Here is a 13,625-nt window from a genome sequence, read left to right as displayed (position 1 = left end):
ACAGATCCAGCGTTCTCCCCTCTGGCTGGATTTCTGTCTTACAGTAAGTCCCTCCCCTGCCCCAACATTATTTATAAGGAATGTGGAGGAAGTTAAAACCTGTAGCCATTAATAATGTAATGATCATGTTGGAATTCAATTGGCACATTTTGCTGGTGGTTTAAAAGGCAATAGCTAGGGGTGCATGGGTGGCTCAGTTGGTTAAGCATCTGACTCTTAATCTCAGCTCAGGCCCTGATCTCAGGGTGGTGAGTTCAAATTCCACATTGGGCTCCACACCCAGTGTGGAGCCTACTTAAAAAAAAAAAAAAAGCTAAAACTAAAAGTGCTAAATTTCAAAATGATTTGTAGCAAGAAAATGAAGTAAATCATTCACTATTGCAATTAAATGCCCTGTGGAAATTTTCATTTTAACATTTTAATTTGACATTAATATTTTATTTTACTTAAATGCTTATGGAAATAAAAAGACTTGCTCAGTTTAAGAGAGGGACACGGGGGGGGGCGCCTGGGTGGCACAGCGGTTAAGCGTTTGCCTTCGGCTCAGGGCGTGATCCCAGCGTTATGGGATCGAGCTCCACATCAGGCTCCTCCACTATGAGCTTGCTTCTTCCTCTCCCACTCCCCCTGCTTGTGTTCCCTCTCTCGCTGGCTGTCTCTATCTCTGTCGAATAAATAAATAAAATCTTTAAAAAAAAAAAAAAAAAAGAGGGACACAGGGGTCCCTGGGTCCCTGGGTGGCTCCGTTGGTTAAGTGTCTGCCTTTGGCTCAGGTCATGCTCTCAGCGTCTTGGGATTGAACCTCACGTCGCGCTCCTCAGTGAGGAGCCTGCTTTTCTCCCTCTGCCCTCCCCCCCCACCTTGTGCTCTCTCTCAAATAAATAAAATCTTTAAAAAAGAGAGATGGAAATGCATAAATTAACCACTGTTTGAAAGTATTTTATCTACATATTAAGAAATATATGAAAACCTTTACAAACAGGCCACGAAAATGCAACATGGAAGTAAGCCACTTACCCTTCGTGTCCTAAATAGCAGTAACTAGAAGTGCCAAAATTCAGTTAACTTCTGTGTTTTCAGCCATCCTTGCAAATGTGGGGCTGGATTCAAATTTCCAATTACAGTTCAAGGGGTGTTTTCTCAAACCCAGACCAAATTTTCTTGCGATTTCCAGCAATTCCAGTTCAACCAGCCCCATGGGGTGGCGAGAAAGGGCAAAAGTTTGTCCTTTAGTCTTCTCTTGCCTGGAACCCTTCAGTTGTCATTGTAAGGAGACAGAATGGACTTGGGGAGGGGCCTCCCTGTGCAGGTACCTGGAAGAGCCACAGAGAAACCTTCAGCAGAGCAAAGGTGACTGTCGGGCTCTGTGCTGGTTGGACTGGCCTTAACTGGGATATCCGGAGCTGTGCGGGCCTCCGGCAGGAGGGCTGAGGCTTGCCAGCGGGGCTTCAGCAACGGGAGAGAGCTCCACATACCTGGGGAAGAGCAGTGGGAGCTGCTGGGCCTGGGGAACAGATAGCCAAAGGGCTCCCCGAAGAAGACAGGTCAGACCCCTGAGCCAGGCCCTGGTGGGCAGAACCACGTGGAGGGGAAGGCGTACTGGCTGAGACAGTGGCCCCTTGCCAAGAAGAAATTTCTTAAGGTGCTGAATCAAAAACTCTCATGCAGGCCCTGCCTGCCTCTCAGGCTCTTCCTCTTTCCTCCCATCAACCCTCTGACCCTAGACTCTGCCTCTTTCAGGCAGTTTCACTTGCTTCCAAAACAATCCTGAATTGGGGTAGGAAAAGCTGTAGAAATTCCCACCACAGCATGGCTTCCAGTGTGGATGCCTTGTTGGCCGGCAGGGTGGGGAGGAGCTGCCAGATTTAGAAAATAAAATGTAACTGGTCAGACAGGATCGAGGCACTGGTGTCATGACTCCTCTTGTGCTGGTGGGGGGGGGGGGGGGCTGTGGTGTCTGCAGCTGCAGGATCTCAGGCAAGACAGTGGAATTCTTTATTGACGTTGGTCTACACACCCCCACCTAGACACCCCAAGCAGCCTGCCATTGCTGCCTTCTGCAGTCTCTATGGCCAGGTGCCCAGAAGCCTCCACCTTGTCCCCAGACTCCTTGGTGACTGGCTCCCTAGCTGGGGGTGGACGACTGAACGTCAGCTTGAGACTTTGGCCCAGTCCATACCTTCCTACAGCCCAGGATGGGGTTGTGCTGGGGACTCCAGACCCCACCAACATCAGCACTATTTTCCCAGGCTCTGAGCACCATATGGAACACGCCATGGTTGGCAGCTCCTGTCGGCCCTTACAGCTGTGGGTAGACAAGTGTGTGACCAGCCCCCACCAGGATCTACAGTACAATGTCCTCAAGCATTGTCGGTGCCTGGGGCATGTCAAGGACACCCTTCCCACTTCCTGCACCGAGATGTCCCCAAGAGATCAAAGCTCTCCTTCCAGGCCTTCAGATTTACTGATACTCCTAATGGCGCCTATGTTCACCCCCAGCTGCTTGTCTGGGATCCAAAGGTACCATCTGATTGATGCTACCCGGAGGTCTGTCCCTTCCACGGGGGTGCAAACCGCCAACAGGTGGGAACTTCTGGGAGATACTTCCTTGAGCTCTTTGTGCGACTGTTATGAGGTGACTTGCCTGGCCTCCTGGATGTCCCACAGAAGAGCCCTGGCAACCTCTGGAGTGCCCCTGAGGAGGCTTCCAACCAGGTGACAGAAGACAGGTTGCCTTGTCCTGAGTTGAGTCAGGCCTCTGACACCAGGAAGCCTCCCCAGCTCACTGCCGCTGATGACGGGACCTCAGCTCAGGGTGGTGTCGCTGTCTACCCTGGGCATGGGCTCCTGCGTCTTCATCCTCTGCCGCTGACTCAGGACACAGAGCCTGCAGCACATCCAGCTGCAGGCCCGGGGAGCAGGACCTAAGGAGCCCCAGCGCCTACCAGAGTTTTCCAATAAAGAGATGTGTACAAAAAATAGGAGAAAAGATGGGACACCCAAGTAATTTCAGATTTCAAGGGAACAACAAGTAAGTTTATAGTGTAAGCATGCTCCAGGCAGATTCCTGCGCTTTACCTGGCAACCCTACTTTTTCCATAAGCAGAGGACAGTCCCATCGGGAAAAGCGCTCTCCTCAGCCAGCACGTGGCTGGAGGGTTCGGAAGGATGGAGGATGGAAGGCGCCCGCCAGGGAGGTGTCCTGTGAGCTATAACCAGCAGCATCTTCACCGCGCACTTTTGAGGGGCTTATCTTCAAAGTCTCAGGAAAGTCCTTAGTCTGAGGATGGCTCAAGATACCAGGCAGGCCAGGGCAGGCCCCACCTCCCTTCCGAGCCTTCCCCTGCCCACCAGTCCCTCCTTCCTCCCACCAGCTCCCTTCCTCCTGGCCGAGGCTCAGCATGGACTTTGCATCCATCAGTGCAATCCAGGTCTTCCTCCTCAGATGAAGGGACGTGGGGAATCCAGGCTGCACGGACTATCTCAGAGCCGGGAAGCTGCAGCCAGGTGTCCCGACTCCATTCCCTGCCATCACGTCCCCTTAAGTGGAGTCCCCTGTGGACACCAGTGGACACTACTTCCTCTGTAAATTGGAGACAAAGGCCCCTGCTTCCCTCATGGGGTTGTGTGCGGTCAAAAGTGTGTGGGCAATAGTAAAGATCAGCACCTGCAGGGGTGGTTACTGTTCTCTTGGTCCCTAAATCTACGTCTGTCAAGCGGCCACCTTCTCTCGCTTTCTGCCCTCTCCCATTCGGAACGTAATGGGTAAGGAATGGGTGCATCGTGAGGCACCAGCTTGGCTGAGGGTGGGGCTCCAGGACCCCTTTAAATTCCTTTAACAGAAAAGACGACCTGCATGGGGTTCGCCAGCATTAGCCCCACCTCCGAGAAGGAGAATGGCCCCCTTCCTTCCTTCCAGGCCAAGGTCCCTCGCGGTTTGAATTGTCTCACATTCTAACCATTATCTTTTCAGGGCATCTTCTACACTTTTTCACATCCCCATGTCATCTGAACTTTCATGACCCGGGGGGAGAGTCCAGGCCACCCTTCTCGCCTCACCTGGCTCTGCCTCAGTGCGTACTACCCCCCAGCGTATAGCCCAAGCTCCAGATTGCCAACCCGAGAGCCACATTCTGGTGCTAGACAGGAGGCTCAAAGTGGACCACCGTTCTGGAAGTGGGAACAAGGATGGGAGGGCACTGATATGCATTTTATCTTATTGATATGCATATCTTACATAATCCTCATAACAAACCCGACACCAAGGGAGAATGTGCTGCCCAGAGAGGCAAAGTGATTGTCCCACTTGTCTGACCAGCAGGAGGAAGCCAGTGCAAGGCTTAAAAGAACTTGAAAGCGGGGGCACCTGGGAGGCTCAGTCAGTTGAGCATCCAACTCCTGGTTTCAGCTCAGGTCATGATCTCACGGTCCTGGGCTCGAGCCACGCATCTCCCAGAATCTGCTCCAGATACTCTCTCCCTCTCTCTCTTTCTCCCTCCTGCCCGCCCCCTGCTCCCATGTAGGTGCTCTCTCTCTATAGTAAGCCCTAGCTCCCACCCTGAAGCAAGGCGCAGAGTCAAAGGGTGAGCCAGGCTCACTGACCGGCCTCCAGATGGGAGGGGCCCCGAGTGGGCATCAAGGACCAAGAACTGGGAAGCTGGATGCAAAATCAGGAAGTGGCAAGGATAGGCCCCTGGGGTGGTCTGACACCAGACAATCCAGGAGCGTGCTCCTCTGAAGCCCGGAAGGGCCCAAGTGTGGGGGTGGGGAGGGGAGTGTGGAGGATAGCCACAGTCAGGAAGGCCTATTAGATGTCAGTGGCCAGGGACCAGGGCTAGAACCCAGAGAAACAGGTGAGCCAACGTGGCAGCACCAGGGCCTAGAGCCCTTAGGTCGGCCCTGCGAGTGACCTGGGAGCTGCACTATGCCTCATTTGCTAGGCCCAGACACAGGGCATTGTGCTGGAATGCAGCCCAAGTCACCACTGCCCTCAAACTGGGAAGCCACCTCCCCCTTTATTTCCCCACACTCTCTGCTCTGCTGCTCAGGGTGGCTGCCTGGCAGACTACTTGCCCCCCATTCCAGGCCCAAGTCTCAGGCTCACGAGGTTCCCCCAACATGACACTGGTTCCCAATGACCGCTTTCCTCCAGGCCTGTGGACACCCTCTCAGGCAACCAAGATGGACTAGGCTCCCAGACTCAGGCCTCAGGCTCCCTCATCTCTCTGACTCAGTCCCGGGGTCTGAGCTCAGACACCCTGAACTTCAGACAGCCATGGAGAATCCAGGATAAATCTCTCCAAACAGAATCATCTCCATGGAGTGACCAAATCTGGGTACCTTCCAGAAGGTTGTCAGCTACCAGGCAGACTCTTGACCCCTTGAGAAAATTCCCCTTTCTCCAGGCCTGGGAACCAGCAAAGTGGACTTTCTTATCCCTCCCAGCTTATCCCCCCTATTTAAGCCTGAACCCCCTGGGGGGGGTCTCCTGTCAGGCTGCTGCAAGTCAGTTCCCCAGCTGTGAATTAACATTTTAGGGAGTTTGGGGAGAAAGAGAAGCATTAGACTAGTGGTTCTCAAAGTGAGGTCCCAGGAACACCAGCAGGACCGGGGGACTTGACAGAAACACAAATGCTTAGGCCCCGCCCTGACCGAGTCACAGCTCTGAGGTCCTCTGGTGTCCGGTCGGCGTGCCCTCTGGGGGATTCTGACAGCTCTCACGCTGGAGAGCCCCTGCTTCAGCCCCGGGTGAGTGGGTCTGCAAAGGTCCGGTGCCACAGGGGGGTGTTCTGCCTGACACTGCTGAAGAGGGGAAACTCGCCTCCATGTCTGGGAGCAAAGGCAATTCCTGGAAGCCCCAGGTCATCCCCCGAAGCCCTTCGAACCTACCCTAGGTGTTGACACTGGGGGAAAAGCCCAGAGCCGCACAAAGTGGCGCAGGGCCATCTAAGATAAAAAATTAAAGTTCCCCAAATATTATCATTGGGAGTACTTAGGAAGGCTCCACTGTGGTGTCTTTTACACAAATATTGTGAGTCACAATAACTGTGTTTATCTTCTCTTTCCTTCAGCAAATAAGGACACAGCTGTGGGGGTGCTGAGATTTATTTATTTTTGGATGAGCATGGTGATGTTGGAAATATTTCGTTCAGGATTATAGAACCCTGAGGCTAAAAAGCACTGCCCCTGAGCAGGAGCGAGGAGTTAATGGGTAAATAATGTAGCCCGTCCCTTTCAATTAAGAAGACCTCAGTGTGTCATTCCTTGTTTTCAAGTGACATCACTTCAGGCATCTGGCTTCTCAATAAATGTAAGGTCAGGCCAGTGGGAAGGTAAAGGCAGTCCTAGTAGAGAGCGCCTGGCCCAACGATCCCAAATTAAATTGCCTCTTCAGTGCCTCAGTTTCCCCTGTTTCTCTGCCTCATGGGGGAAGCTAAGAAGCCAGGTGCAGCTGCAGTCTCAGGCTTTCGATCTCATTGAGCCAGGCCCTTGCGAGGGGTCCTTAGTGTAGATCCCTACAGTGGCTGCCGTAAACCTCCTGCCTAAAAATCCTACTGATCTCCATGGCTCCTGCACTTAATGTAAGAAGAAAAAGGCTGCCTCGTCTCCTGTGAGAATACAGCACGAGGAAAACCAGCCCTACCGAAAACCTACCCCACAAGCGTCTGACCCAAGAGCAAGGGGCATCCTCTACGTTCTTGAGAAAAAAGCTGGACGCAACCAGCATTTGGAGAGAATACTTATTTTTAAAATTGGATTGGAAGAAACAAAAACATATATCCGCACACAGACTTGCAAGGAAGGCTCATAGCAGCTTTACCTGTAATAGCCAAAATATGGAAACAACCCAAGTGTCCCTTTAACAGGTGAATGGATAAACAAACCATAGTTTAGCCAAACAATGGAATGCTCACTGCTCAGCCAAATAAAGAGATGAATTCATGGCTAGCACACAAAACAATAGGAGTGGCGCTCAAAGGCACTGTTCTGCGTGAAATGAGCAGGGCAAAAAGAACACGAGCTGTGTGATTCATTTGTATAAAAGTATAGGAAATGCAGGGCCGCCTGGGCGGCTCAGATGGTTAAGCATCTGCCTTCGGCTCAGGTCATGATCCCAGGGTCCTGGGATCGAGCCCCGCATCAGGCTCCCTGCTCAGTGGGGAGCCTGCTTCTCCCTCTCCCTCTGCCGCTCCCCCTGCTTGTGCTCTCTCTCTCTCTCAAATAAAAAAGTCTTAAAAAAAAAAAAGTATAGCAAGTATACTTTTTATACTCCCCTGTAGTGACAGAGGGCAGATCAGTGGTGATGTGGGGGGAGGCAGGATGGGGGGGGTTACAAGATCCCAAGGGAATGTGAGTGCCAGATACGCTCGCTATTGACTGTGGAGATGGTTTCATGAGTGATTTTTCCTAAGTTAAAATTAATCAAATTTTACACTTAAAGATGTACAGTTTATTATATGGCAATAATACATCAATGAAGTTTTAAAAAGTACGGGCTGGCAATTCTATTTCTTGGAGAAATTGGTCACGTTTCTGCTGGAGTCCCTACTCTTCCTGGCTCAGTTAGAAACATGCAGATTTTTGTGGTGAGCTGTTGACACCAACAGAGAGATGAAAGGTATTCCGGGGCAAATGATGTGTGCGTCTGTAAGTGTAAAGTGACAGAGAATGAAGAATGGTCTCCTTCCTAGTGACCGTGATATCGTAATGATCAACGATCTGAGCATCTGGCTTATCCCGCCAGGCTGAGCGTTTTATGAACATTACCTGATTTAATGCTCACACAACCTTGTGAGAAGGTGTTACCGAACCCACTTTACAGAGCAGGACAATGGGATCTAAGGGAGGCTGAGTCCCGAAGGAGTGCCAGGCGGGTCCAGGTTTTGAATAGGTCTGGAGCCCTGCACGCTGAGATAGTATATATGACCATCTCTGGCTGGTGTGATCAGAAGTGAATTTTATTTTATAATTTGTAAGTACTTCTCACACTTGCTACGGTAAACATGTGCTACTATTAACCAGCCGTGTTTGAAAGTCTTTAGAATTATTACAGCCCCTTGGTAACAGTACTTTTAAAATTATTCTCCTATAACAATGATGCCTACTACTTATTAAGCCTAGCAAGTACCACATGCTTCATCTCTCATTTTATGTATTTATTTATTAAAAAGATTTTATTTATTCATTTGACAGATAGAGAGTGGGAGAGCCCAAGCAGGGGGAGCGTCAGGCAGAGGGAGAAGCGGGTTCCCCACTGAGCAGAGAGCCCTATGCAGGACTTGATCCCAGGACCCTGGGATCATGACCTGAGCCAAAGGCAGACACTTAACCAACTGAGCCACCCAGGTGTCCCAAAATCTCCTTCCTTTTTAAGGCTGAGTAATATTCTGTTTTATGTCTATACCACGTTTTGTCTATCCATTCATCTCTCGATGGACACTTGTGTTATTTTCACCCTTTGGCTATTGTGAATAATGACGCTGTGAATATAAATGTACAAATAGCCTTTTCAAGGTCCTATTTTCAATTGTTTTTAATATATACCCAAAAGTGGGATTGCTGGACCATACGGGAATTCTATTTTTAATTTTTTGAGTAACCACCATCCTGCTTTCCACAGTGGCTGCACCATTTTACATTCCCACAAAAAACGGCTACACAAGTGTTCCAATTTCTCCACATCCTCATAACACTTATTTCTGGTTTTGTGATAGCAGCTATTCCATACACTTTCATTTATTTATTTTTTCTATACACTTTTAAGTGGTGGAAAAATCAAAGAGATGGAACACTGGAAGGGAGCATGTGGCAGTGGTCCCCCAGGGTCACCTCTAGTGTTGATAGATTTCCAGTCTGGGGTATTGCAGGGTTGCCAGCAATTTCTGCAGCAATCAGAATTCCGGGACTCCCAGAGGCAGAAGAAATTTTGGAACTCACAGGGCAGTGAACCTCAAAAGTGAGCATGCCTCAGGATCACGTAGAGAGCTTGTTAAAACAGCTGGGTCCCACCCCAGAGTTTCTGATTCAGTAGGTCTGTGACAGATTCCAAGAGTTTGCATTTCTAACAATCTCCCAGGTGATGCAGATGCGGCTGGTCTGGAAACCACACTTTGAGAACCACTAACCTACAGCCTGCTATTCAGAGTGTGGTCCGCGGGTCAGCCACACCAGCGTTATCCAGAAACTTCTTAGAAACGCAGGATCTTAGATTCCACTCTAGACCTACTGCACCAGGATCTCACGCTGATGAGATCCCCGGGCAATTTGTGTGCACATGAACGTTTCAGAAACATTAATCTTAACCTCACTCATTTTGCAGAGGAGGACGATGAGATTAAAGTGGTTAAACACCTTGCCTGAGGAAGGGGAGAGCAGACTCCCGATTCCTGATTCCTGGTCTCAGTGTCCTTCCACACACCAGGGCCTTTCCACCCTGGCGGCTACAATCACCTGAGGAGCAAACACTTACGCTCGGCCCCGGCGCAGAAATTCGGATGTAATTGGTCTGGGGTAGGGTCCTGGCCACAGGCGTTCTTTTAACTCTCCTCGCTGATTCTGGTGTGTAGCTGGGTTGAGAAGCACTGAGACAGACCACATGGAAGACTCGGTGTTTTTTGTTTTTTTAAAGATTTGTTTATTTATCTTTAGAGAGAGAAAGCACTAGTGGGAGGGAAAGACGGAGAGGGAGAGAGACTGTCAAGCAGACACCACGCCTGATGTGCAGCCCCACGCGGGGCTTGATCTCGAGATGCTGAGATCACGACCTGAGCGGAAACCAAGAGTCAGTTGCTTAACTAACTGCGCCACTCAGTGCCCCGGAAGACTCAGTTTTATATCATTACTCCATTCATGTCATTGAAAACCTATCTGAAACTTGTCTTCAACCTGCTCCTCCTCAGTCTCTGGTTGGGAAACACATCTCACAGTCGTCATTTGGGATGTTTTTTTCTGATTGGAACACGTTTCGGAAACACCTGCAAACGGCTGCAAGGTCAGTTCTCACAGAATCTCCTACATCTAGTGCTAATAAATTTCAGACATGCACAACAGGAAAAACTCCTCTACCCTCTGAGCGTCCCTTAGAAGAAACTCCCTCCTTCCCTGCCTGATACAAGGGTCACTGTTTTTTATAAGATTTTATTTATTTATTTATTTATTTATTTATTTATTTATTTACTTGACAGAGCGGGACAATGAGAGAGAGAATACAAGCAGGGTGAGTGGGAGAGGGAGAAGCAGGCTTCCCGCGGAGCAGGAAGGCCGATGCGGGGCTCGATCCCAGAACGCTGGGATCATGACCTGAGCCGAAGGCAGACGCTTAACGACTGAGCCACCCAGGCGCCCCTCACTGGAGATTTTGCCTGTTCTCCATAGGGACGCGGTCAGTACTGAATGATGGCTACAGAAAGAGCAAGCAGAAGAGGGGAGCTCCCCGGGAGCTGTGGATGGGGATGTGGGCTGGGGAGGATGGTGGCTGCCGTCTGGGGGTCCACAGTCCCTCCCCTATCCTGCCGGTCAGTGCTGGAGGAAACAGAAACGCGTCAGTGCTGGAGGAAACAGACACGCGGGTGGAGGAGTTGTTGGAGGCCAAGGTGGATGAACTAGCAACAGTTCAACTCGCGGTGGCGCTGCGGTCTGCAGGCAGTTTCTTGCACCTGAACCTCTCTCAGAACCACTGGAGATGGGAGGGGTTTAAAGCTCCAGCTTTGGGGTGTTCTGCTAAAGGCTGCTCACCACAGATTGCTAGGAGCTCACCTGCAGTAAAAGAAAAAAAAATATGTTGGGTTTATGGGCTTGAGAGCAGGAGAAGAAGCCCCCAGAGACTCAGAAAGGAGCTGTGAGAGGCTTCTAACAGGATCGGGCGTGTGCGGGGTGACGCCTTGGGGCAAGAGGAAAGGGGGAGGCAGTCCTAGATTGCATACTGTCAAGAAGAACAGAGCATTTGGTAATGGACATCTAATCTTACCCGGAAAGCCGGAGCACTAGAGTTTGTGCAATTGGTGAACGAGGAGCAGTCATTCAGATTTTCATCAGAAGAGGGGGTCATTTAATCACTTTTGTGTTTGGGGAATGACCATGTCTGTCTTGAGGGTGGGAGGCTTGTCTGAACATGGCTGACCTGCAGTTGGGAACCACCATCTGGCTGCCAGCAGGGCTGGTTGTCACATTTTCAAAACCCAGCGTTCTTCTCAAAACCCCAAAGAGATTGGGTCTTTGTTACCTCCAGAATCCCTGTTCTCTTCGCAACAGTTGCCGTGTGCTTCGGAGAGGGGTCAACAATAAGAATTCTAAATAAAACAATCCCAATAAAAAACGTAAAACGTGCTCACCGCCTCCTTTTTAAACTTTGGAATTGAACGTCTGCACGTTTTCTAAAGATGCATCAGTCCGGGGGCGGCTCGGGCGGTTGAGGGTCCGACTTTTGGTTTCGGCTCAGGTTGATCTCTGGGTCCCAGATCGAGCTCCAAGTCAGTTTCCAAGTCAGGCTCCCCGCTCGGCAGGGAGTCTGCTTGTCTCCCTCTCTCTCCACTTCCCCCCTCCCCCCGCTCTCTCTTGCTCCTGCTCTCTCTCACTCTCGCTCGTTCACTCTCTCTCTCAAATAAATAAAATGTTTACAAATGAAGAGCTTTCTGAGGAGGCTCATCTGTCAGCTTCTGCTTATGTCACCTGCCAGTGCTATGTCACATGGTCACCCCATATACAAGAAAGACTGGGGAAGGTTGTTTTCCTTGCCTTATTTGCTGGCACTCATGCTGAAATTGAGTTACATCAGCAAGGCAGAAGCAGAGAACGGGTAGTAGGAAGGCTGCCAGCAGCGTGGCCAGCTTTGCAGGAGCCCAAAACACATGTGTAACCTCCCCAGTATTCAGCCCATGTGAGTCACACCTAAAATTATAACAACAGTGAGATGAGGTCCAGGCTGCCCCTGATTTACAAATGCTCAATGTGTGAGGAACCCATATAGTACTTGCAAACTGGTACGTATCCCACCCGCTGCTCCAGTCACCCCTGTGACCCTGGGCGCTGGTCCAGATTGTTACCTCCCAATATCCATCTTTCCCTTTTTCTGTAAGTAATAGAAGCTCCCATTTTTAGCTGGGCACATGTCTGCCTGGAATAAAGACTCTATTTCCCATCATTTTTTGTAGCTAGATAAGATCGTGTCCGTAAGTCTGGCCAGTGGCATCTAAGCAAAAGGGTCACATGCAGTTTCTGGGAAATATCCTTATATGGAGAGAATGTGCACTTCTGTGTCCGCTTCTCTGTCTGAAATGTGGATGAAATGGCTGGAGCTCAGAAGCCATTTTGGGCCATGAGGTGGAATTCACACAGAGGATGGCAGCGTAATAAAGTAGGAGGAGCTTGGATTCCTTATGATCTTGAAGCTTCTGTAGCAGCCCTGGACTGCTTACCTATGAACTTCATTTACATGAAAGGGAAATGAACTTCTCTATTGTTTTAACCAATATTAATGGGTTTCTGTCACTTGCAGCTAAACTTCATGTGCCATTTCCTTGAGCCTTCCCACTGTGCCTAAGAAGGATTTCTCATCTCATCTGTGGTGGTCCATCTAGTTTCTGACCCTTACTCTGGCCCTGTCCTCTGGGCAGTGGGCTTCCTCAGCATTCTCAGCTCCCTAAGCATGTGCTTTGAGTCGCAGTCAGTGACCTGTAAGTGCACTCCCTCACCCTCCTCTGTACTTCTCCTCCTTCACTGCCCCTCTCTGGTTGCATGCTAGGAAGACTGGACTAGGGCCCAGCAGAGGAGGAGGCCGCACAAAGGAGAATTAATCCAGGAGCACCGACTCATGGGGGTGCACTCGCTGGAAAGCCATGTCTGACCAAACGCAGGATCCCTCCTTGCTCTTCCCTACCTCCTCGCTTCACTTTGTGCCACAAATTTCTTCATTAGAGCCCTTTGAGTTTAAAAGACACACTCAGAAATACAAGTAGCCCTGGAGAACAGACTCTTCTCCATTTGCAGTTTACTGTGAATTAGTTTAACCCAATTTCTTTTTAAATTCACTCTTCCATCAAACAGTCATGGAGAGCCTATTTTATATCCTTTTTAAAAAAGATTTTATTTATTTATTTTGAAGGAGAGAGCGAGAGAGCATGTGTGACAGCCAGGGGGAGGGGCAGAGAGAAAGGGGGAGAGAATCTCAAGCAGACTACACACCGAGGGGGGAGGGGATGCAGGGACTCGATCCCACACCCTGAGATCATGACTTGAGGTGAAATCAGGAGTCGGAGGCTTAATGTGCAGAGCCATCCAGGTGCCGGAGATTATCATATCCTAAGAGATGGATAATTTATTCTTTGTGCTGGAGATCAGAAGTCCCACACTGTTCTCACTGAACTAAAATCAAGGTGTCAGCAGAGCTGGGTTCCTTTGTGGAGATTTAGGGAGAATTCATTTCCACGCCTATTCTGCTTCTAGTGGGAATTCTTTGGCTAGTGTCCCCTTCCTCCATCTTTTTTTTTTTTTTTTTAAGATTTTATTTATTTATTTGACACAGAGAGAGACAGCCAGCGAGAGAGGGAACACAAGCAGGGGGAGTGGGAGAGGAAGAAGCAGGCTCCCAGCAGAGGAGCCTGATGTGGGGCTCAATCCCAAGACCCTGG

Source organism: Ursus maritimus, unplaced genomic scaffold (assembly GCF_017311325.1).
Source record: "Ursus maritimus isolate PB19 unplaced genomic scaffold, ASM1731132v1 scaffold_20, whole genome shotgun sequence".
NCBI lineage: Eukaryota > Metazoa > Chordata > Mammalia > Carnivora > Ursidae > Ursus > Ursus maritimus.
This window is presented reverse-complemented; position numbering follows the sequence as displayed.